Raw genomic sequence first — 9,376 nt, forward strand, 5'->3', positions numbered from 1 at the left:
TGAAGCTCTAGTGAGAACAATAAGACAATAAAAAGAAGATCATGTAGATCCAAACTGGAAAGGAAGAAGTGTCACTATTGTCACTATTTTTGATATGATAGTATATATAAGTAAACCCCAAATTTCTTTTTTTCTTTTTTTATTAGATTTTTTTTATTTACAATATATCCTTTCCAAGGTTCCCCCCTAATAAAATAAAATAAACCAAAAACTAAAACAAACCCCTCTTCCCTCCCCACTCCTCCTGCTCACCATCCCACCCCCTCTTGCTTACTGGCCCTGGCAATCCCCTACACTGGGGCAAAGTAGCAGAGTGTAAATTTGACTGAAACAAATCAGTAGCCTTCGTTTATACAAATGATAAGCAGACTGAGAAAGAAATTAGGGAAACAACACACTTCACAGTAGCCACAAATAGTAAAAAATATCTTGGTGCAACTCTAACCAAGCAAGTGAAAGATCTGTGTGACAAGAATTTCAAATCACTGAGAAAAGAAATTGAAGAAAACTTCAGAAGATTAACATATTGAAAATGGCCAACTTACCAGAAGGAATCTACAGATTCAATGTAATCCATATCAAAAGAATCTTTTACAGACATGGAAAGAGCCATTCTTAACTTCATATGGAATAACAACAACAACAAAAAAACCAAAATAATGAAAAGAATTATTTTTTTGAAAACTTAATTTATAATTTTATTTTATGTATATAGGCATTTTGTCTGCATGTACATCTGTATCCACCTGCATGCCTGATGCCCAAGGAGGCTAGAAGAGGGCATTGGACCCACTGGGTATTACAGTAGCAGATGTTTCCAAGCCATCATGTGGATGCTGGGAATTAAAATTAGGTCCTCTGCAGAGTACTCAAGGCTGTTATTGTTCTTTCTTTCTTTTATTTCTAGGATATGATTTTAATATTTTCAACTGTTAATATTCAACAAACAGAATAATTATTTTAAGATATATTTCCTTGTTATGTCTCCCTTTTCATTCCTGATTTTAGTAATTTGGATATTGTCTCTGTGCCCTCTGGTTAGTCAGGCTAAGGGTTTATCTATCTTGCTGGTTTTCTCAAAGAACTAGCTCCTGGTTTGGTTGATTCTTTGTAGAGTTCTTTTTGTTTCTATTTGGTTGATTTCAGCCCTGAATTTTATTACTTCCTGCCATCTACTCCTCTTGGATGTGTTTGCTTCTTTTTGTTCTAGAGCATTCAGGTGTGCTGTCAAGTTGCTAGTGTAGGTCTCTCCAGTTCCTTTTGGGGGGAACTTAGAGGTATGAGCTTTCCAATTAGCATTGCTTTCATTGTATCCCATAAGTTTTGGTACGATATGTCTTCAATTTCATCAAATTCTTAAAAGCCTTTAATTCTTTTAATTCTTTTCATTATTTCTTCCTTGACCAAATTATCATTGAGTAATCATAGTTCAGCTTCCATGTGTATGTGTACTTTCTATTGTTATTATTGGTATTTAAGACTAGCCTTAGTCTGTGTTGATCTGACAGGGTACATGGGATTATTTCAATCTTCTTCTATCTGTTGGGGGTTGTTTTATGACCAATTATATAGTCAATTTTGGAGAAGGCAATATAGGGTGCTGAGAAGGTATATTCTTTTGCTTTAGGGTGAAATGTTCTATAAATATCTGTTAGATCCATTTGGTTCATAACTTCTGTTAATTTTAGTGTGTCTCTGTTTAGATTTGTTTCCCTGATCTGTTCATTGTGGAGAGTTTGGGGTGGCAGACTCCCACTCCTATGGTGTGGGGTGTGATATGTGCTTTGAGCTTTAGTAAAGATTCTTTTATGAATGTGGGTGCCCTGCATTTGGAGCATAGATGTTCAGAATTGAGAGTTTATCTTGTTATATATTCCCTTTGAGTAGGATGGTATGTCCTTCCTTATCTTTTTTTGAGAACTTTTGGTTGAAAGTTGATTTTACTTGATATTGGAATAGTTACTCCAACTTGTTTCTTGGGACCATTTGCTTGGAAAATTGTTTTCCAACCATTTATTCTGAGGTAGTGTCTGTCTTTGTCACTGATGTGTGTTTCCTGTATGCAGCAAAATGCTGGGTCCTGTTCACATATCCAGTCTGTCAGTCTATGTCTTTCACTGGGGAATTGAGTCTATTGAGATTAAGAGACATTAAGGAAAAGTGATTGTTATTTCCTGTTATTTTTGTTGTTAGAGGTGAATTATGTTTGTGCAGCTCTTTTCCTTTGGGTTTGTTGAAAGATTACTTTCTTGTTTTTTTCTAGAGTGTAGTTTCCTTCCTTGTGCTGGTGTTTTCCACCTATTATCTTTTGTAGGGATGGATTTGTGGAAAGATATTGTATAAATTTCATTTTGTCATGGAATATCTTGTTTTATTTTTTTTAATATATGGTAATTGAGAGTTTTGCTGGGTATAGTAGCCTGGGCTGGCATTTGTGTTCTCTTAGGGTGTGTATGACATCTGCCCAGGATCTTCTAGCTTTCATAGTCTCTGGTGAGAAATCTGCTGTAATTCTGATAGGCCTGCCTTTATATGTTACTTGCCTTTTTTCCCTTACTGCTTTTAAAATTCTTTCTTTCTTTAGTGTATTTGGTGTTTTGATTATTATGTGATGGGAGGAATTTCTTTTCTGGTCCAGTCTATTTGGAGTTCTGTACGATTCTTGTATGTTCATGGACATCTCTTTCTTTAGGTTAGGGAAGTTTTCTTCTATAATTTCTTCTATAAATTTCTATAATTTTGTTGAAGATAATTACTGGCCAATTACCTTGGGAGTCTTCACTCTCTTCTATACATATTATACTTAGGTTTGGTAGTCTCATCATGTCCTGGATTTCCTGGATTTTTTGTATTTGGATCTTTTTGCTTTTTGCATTTTCTTTGATTATTATGTCAATGTTTTTTTATGGTGTCTTCTGTCCCTGAGATTTTCTCTTCTATGTCTTGTATTCTGTTAGTGTTGCATCTAAGACTCCCGATCTCTTTCCTAGGTTTTCTAAGTACAGGGTTGTCTACCTTTGTGATTTCTTTATCCTTTCCATTTCTATTTTTAGATTCTAGATAAGTTCTATAAGAAATCATGTAGGTATTTTGATTGGAATTTCACTGAATCTGTAGATTGATTATGGTAAGATGGCCATTTTCACTATGTTAATCCTATTGATCTATGAGCATGGGAGATCTTTCCTCTGATATCTTCTTCCATATCTGTTTTTCAGGGGCTTGAAGTTCAATTTTTTTAAATCATTTTATTTATTTACATTCCAAATGTTGCCACCACTTTCCTTGTCCCCCTTCCATGAGTTCTTCATCCCATCCCTCCTTCGTTTTGCTTATAAGATGGTGCTCCCCACCTACCCACTCACTCCCACCTCACTCTGCTAGCATCCTTCTTCTCTGAAACATCAAGTTTCTACAGAATTATGTGTATCCTTTTCCACTGAGGCCAGATAAGGCAGTACTCGGCTACATATGTAGTGGAGGCTATGGAAGAGCACATTTATGTTCTTTAGTTAGAGTATTAGCCACTGGGAGTTCTGAGAATTCCAGGTTAGTTGATACTATTGTTCTTATGGGGATGCAATTCCTGTCAGCTCCTTCAGTCATTTCCCTACTCTTCCATAGGGGTCCCCAACTTCAGTCCAATGGTTGGCTGTAAGTATTTGCATCTGTCTCAGCCATCTGCTGGCAAAGTCCCTCAGAGGTCAGCCATGCTAGGCTCCTATCTGTAAGCACAAAGTGGTATCAGTAATAATGTTCAGGTTTGGTGTCTGTGCATGGGATTGATCCAAAGTCGGGCTGGTCTCTGAATGACCTTTCTTTCAATCACTGCTCATTTTTATCCCTGCATTTTCTTTACACAGGAACAATTCTGTGTCAAAATTTTGAATATGGGTGGATGGTCCGATGTCACAAATGGGGGCCATGTTTATTTTCTGGAGGTATTCTCTTTAGGTTCCATCCCCCCAGTGTTGGGTAAGACAGCTAAGGTCATACTGTATTGAATCCTGGGAGCCTCTCTCATCCCTGATGCCTGGGATTTTCTAGGGGTTCCCCCAACCCCATCTCATACTACTATATATTTCTATTCATACTCATAGTCATCTATGCTTCTATCCATACCAGATCCTACCCTCTTTCTTCCTTTTTCTCTCCTCCCCCAAAAGATCCCACCCTCCCGCCACATATTGTTTAATGAAGATCGAAGTATCCATACTTGAGCTTTCTTCCAACAGGTGAAGAAATTGAACAAAACCATTCATGATCTAAAAATTAAAACAGAAACAATAAAGAAATAAGAAACAAAGGCAACTCTAGAGATAAAAAAACCTAGGAAAGAGATCAAAAGCTACAGATGTAAGCATCACAAAATAATTACAATAAATACAAGAGAGAATCTCAATCATAGAAGATACCACAGAAGATATTGATACAACAGTCAAAGAAAATACAAAACATAAAAAGCTCTTAACACCAAACATCCAGGAAATCCAGCAAACAATGAATAGACAGAATCTAACGATAATAGGAATAGAAGAGACCAAAAATTCCCAGCTCTAAGGACAAGAAAACATCTTCAACAAAAATCATACAAGAAAACTTCCACAACCTAAAGAAGGAGATGGCCAGTCATAAATATACAAGAAGTGTACAAAACACCAAACAGACCAGAGAAGAAAATCCTCCTGTCACATAATAATCAAAATACTAAATGCACAGAACAAAGAAAGAATAGTAAAAGTATAAGGAGAAAAGGCCAAGTCACATATAAAGGCAGACCTACCAGAATTATACCAGACTTCTCAACAGAAACTCTAAAAGCTCTTGGGCAGATGTCACACAGACCCCAAAAGAACACAAATGCCAACTCAGGCTACCATACCCTGCAAAACTCTCAATCATCATAGATGGAGAAACTACGATATTACATGAAAAAAACAAATTTAAACAGTAATTATCTACCAATCCAACACTACAGAGTATTTTAGAAAGAAAAATCCAACACAAGGAGGGTTTGTATACCCAAGAAAATAGAAGAAATCAATCACATCACAACAAACTGAAAAGAAGATAATCATAGAATCATGCATGCACACACATACACACACACACATGTACATGCACATGTGTGCACACACACACACACAAACACTACCACCTCCAACAACAAAAAAGCAGGAACCAACAATCACTGGTCTTTAATATCCTTCAGCATCAATGGATTCAAGTCCCCCAATAAAAAGACAGGCTAACAGGCTGGATATGCAAACAGACCAGATCATTTTGCTGCATACAGGAAACACACATCAATGACTAATTCAGACACTACCTCAGAGTTAAAGGCTGGAAAAAACATTTTCTAAGCAATTGGTCCCCTTTCTAATATCGAATAAAATAGACTTTCAACAGAATTTATTAAAAGAAATGGAGAAGGACACTTCATACTCATCAAAGGGAAATCACACCAGGATGAAGTCTCAAATCTGAAGGTTTATGCCCCAAATACAAGGATATCCACATTCATAAAAGAAACATTATTAAAGCTCAAAACACACACTGAACCTTACACAATAATAGCTGGAGACTTCAACACCCCAATCTCACTAGTGGACAGGTCATTGAAGCAGAAACTAAGCAGAGACACAGTGAAACTAATAGAAGTTATAAACCAAATATATTTAAAGATATATACAAACATTTCACCCTAAAACAATAGAATATGTCTTCTTCTGAGCACCTCATGGTACCTTCTTTGAAAGTGACTATATAGTCAGTCACAAAACTAGCCTCAACAAATACAAGAAGATTAAAATATTCCCATGCATCATATGGGGTAGGGGGAGGGAAACCCACCACCTAGGCAGAGTACGATATGGCCATTGTAATCCATAACCTAGTCCAAGTATGTAGTGGAAAGGGGCCAGCCCTGGTGGTTCCTGGGCCTCTCAGAGGCCATGGATGACAGGTTCTAGCTCCTCGGCATTGCAGATGATTTTGGACATGGCAGAAGAACTGAGAACGAGACGGGTCTCCCAGGGTGGCAGTGGCCACAGGAAGAAAGGAGAAAAAGTGTGGGGAGGGGAAAGGGCCACCTTGTGGTTTGGGTGCCAGTGTGGGGCATGAGTTCTTAGTCTGGTCTCATGGCTGGAGCTGGAATCATTGGTCCCAGCACTGCAAGTCTAGATGAAAGAAGGCAGTCCATGGTCTTAAGGCATTTATTTTAGAAAGGAGAGAAAGAGAAAAGAGAGAAAAGTAGAGGCCGACCATGGCTCCGTGGAGAGATGGGGAAGAGTAGGGAGGGAACAAGAGGTTAGAGTAAAGACAAAATAAGAGGTTGAGAGAGAGATGAGGGAGCCAGGCAGTGGTGGCGCATGCCTTTAATCCCAGCACTTGGGAGGCAGAGGAAAGTGGATTTCTGAGTTTGAGGCCAGCCTGGTTTACTGAGCGAATCCAGGACAGCCAGGGATATAGAGAGAAACCCTGTGTCAAAAAACAAAAACAAAAACAAAAACAAAAAAATCAAAGAGAGAGAGAGGTGGGGAGGGGTCAAGTAGCTCCTTTATATTGGGTTGTGCTACCTTTCTGTTCCCAGGTAACAGTGGGATAGGGCATACCTGGCTATAGTCAGTAACTGGGGGCAGAGTCCAGCTAGAATACTGGGAACTTGGGGTATTGCCTAGGCACAGGATAATGGAGTGAGGGCTCATGGTATTAGCAGCCTTATGTCTAGGGGCATGGCTTACTATTCTGTCCCTTGTAAAATTCTCTACTGGGGCCCTGGAATAAGTTTCACTTAATCAAGAACACACATTGGTTTTCACACACAAACAACAGACTAAGGGTAGTCTTCAATAACAACAAAAACAGTAGAAAGCTCACATATTCATGGAAAGTGAACAACTGTTGGCTAATAATAACTTGGTTGGGTTATAAATACAGAAAGATATTAAAGACTTTCTAGAATTCAATGAAAATGAAGAAACAGCATACTCAAATACATGAGATATAATGAAAGCAATGCTAAGAGGAAAATTCATAGCACTCAGCCCCTGTAAAGAACAGATATTCCGCACTAGCAAATTAACACAACACCTGACATCTCTAGAACAAAATAAAGCAAGCACATATTCTTTTTTTAGATATTTTCTTTATTTACGTATAAATTTCTTCTTTCCCAGTTTCCTTTCCAAAAAACAAACAAGCAAACAAACAAAAACAACAAGAACAAACACCTGTTGCCTTCCCCCTCCCCATGCCTGACACACCACACCCTCCCATTTATTGGGCCTAGCATTCTCCTATGCTGGGGCACAGAATCTACAGAGGGCCAAGGGCCTCTCTTCCTATTGATGATCAAATTTGCAATCCTCTACTATACATATGCTGCCAGAACAATCAGACCCACCATGTGCAGTCCTTGGTTGGTGTTTGAGACCCTGGGAGCTCTGAGGGTACTAGTTAGTTCATATTGTTGTTCATCCTAAGGGGCTGCAAACCCCTCAGCTCCATAGATAGGTCTTTTCTTTAAGTCCTTCATTGTGGATCGTGTACTAAATACTATACTAAAATTGGAACGATACAGAGAAGATTTGCATGGCCTTTGTGCAAGCATATATTCTTACTATTGTTTCCCCTTCCATAACTACTCCAAAATTCTCTTCACCTCCCTGCCAAAACAAATCCACATCCACATCCCCTCTCTCTCTCTCTCTCTCTCTCTCTCTCTCTCTCTCTCTCTCTCTGTCTCTCTCTCTCTTTCTTCTTCTCTCTCTCTAGAAAATAAGCAGACATTCAAATACAAAGAATTGTATTAATATATAAAGTGCCATAGAAAAAGCATAAGAAATACATCTTTCTGTATAGGCATGCATCTAAGGCATGCACAGAAACTCCCTGGAAGGACAAAATCAAAGATTCTATTATGACAGGAAAAGTACTACTGAGTTTGTTTGTGTTGGCCATCTTCTGGGCTGAAGACATAGCCGCCTCAGTAGTTTGCATACCTAATGGGAGTCAGAAAAACAAACTGATTTTTAAATTTGCTTTCTTCTCTCTGTCTCTCTCTTTGTCTTTCTGTCTGCTTCTCTTCTCTTCTCTTCTCTTCTCTCTCTCTCTCTCTCTCTCTCCTCCCTCTCTATAGAAAATAAGTATGCATTCTAATACAAGGTATTGTATTCAAATACAAATTGTTTTCTAAGAAGGATCAAAGTATCCACACTTTGGCCTTCCTTCTTGAGTTTCTTGTGGTTTGGGGATTGTTTCCTGAGCTTCTGGACTAATATCCACTTATCAGTGAGTGCATATCATATGTGTTCTTTTGTGATTGTGTTACCTTACTTAGGACGATATTCTCCAGATTCATTCATTTCCCTGAGAATTTCATCAATTCATTGTTTTTAATAGCTAAATAGTACTCCATTGTGCAAATGTACCACCTTTTCTGTATCCATTCCTCTGTTGAGGGACATCTGGGTTCTTTTCAGCTTCTGACTATCATAAATGAGGCTGCTATGAACATAGTGGTGCATGTGCTCTCATTACATATTGGAGCATCTTCTGGGTATATGCCCAGGAGTGCTATAGCTGGGTCCTCAGGTAGTACTATGTACAATTTTTTGAGGAAATGGCATACTGTTTACCAGAGTGGTTGTACCAGCTTGAAGTTCTACTGGCAATGAAGGAGTGTTTCTATTTCTCCACAACCTCTCCAGCATCTCCTGTCACCTGAGTTTTTGATCTAAGCCATTCTCACCAGTGTGATGTGGAATCTCAGAGTTGTTTTGATTTGTCTTTCCCTGATGACTAAGGATGTTGAACATTTCTTTAAGTGCTTCTCAGCCATTTGGTATTCCTCAGATGAGAGTTCTCTGTTTGGCTCTCTAACCCCAAAACACCCATGGAACGAGTTGCAGAGTCAAAGTGTTGAGCAGAGACCGAAGGGAGGACAATCCAGAGACTGCTCCACCTGGGGATCCTTCCCATACACAATCACCAACCCAGACACTATTGTGGATGGCTATAGCTGTCTCCTGAGAGACTCTGCCAGTGTCTGACTAATATAGAAGTAGAGTCTAAAAGCCATCCATTGGACTGAGCACAGGGTCCCCAAAGAAGGACCTAGAGAAAGGACCCAAGGCGCTAAAAGGGTTTGCAGCCCCATAGGAGGGACATCAATATGAGCTAGCCAGTACACAGGACCTCCCAGGGACTAAACCACCAACCAAAGAGTACACATGGTGGGACTCCTGGCTCCAGCTGCATAAGTAGTAGAGGATGACATAGTTGGTCATCAGTGGGAGGAGAGGCCATTGGTCCTGTGAAGGATCTATGTCCCATTTTAGGGGAATACCAGATCCAAGAAATGAGATGGGTGGGT

The 9,376-nt window shown here is 39.0% G+C and overlaps 1 non-coding gene across 1 annotated transcript; it reads left to right on the forward strand.

The window, feature by feature from the left end:
- Positions 1–7,534: 7,534 nt before the first annotated feature.
- Positions 7,535–7,640, forward strand: LOC116076592. The gene has a single exon (XR_004112997.1). It is a non-coding gene; the product is annotated as a U6 spliceosomal RNA (small nuclear RNA).
- Positions 7,641–9,376: the final 1,736 nt, after the last annotated feature.

Source organism: Mastomys coucha, unplaced genomic scaffold (genome assembly GCF_008632895.1).
Source record: "Mastomys coucha isolate ucsf_1 unplaced genomic scaffold, UCSF_Mcou_1 pScaffold4, whole genome shotgun sequence".
Lineage (NCBI taxonomy): Eukaryota > Metazoa > Chordata > Mammalia > Rodentia > Muridae > Mastomys > Mastomys coucha.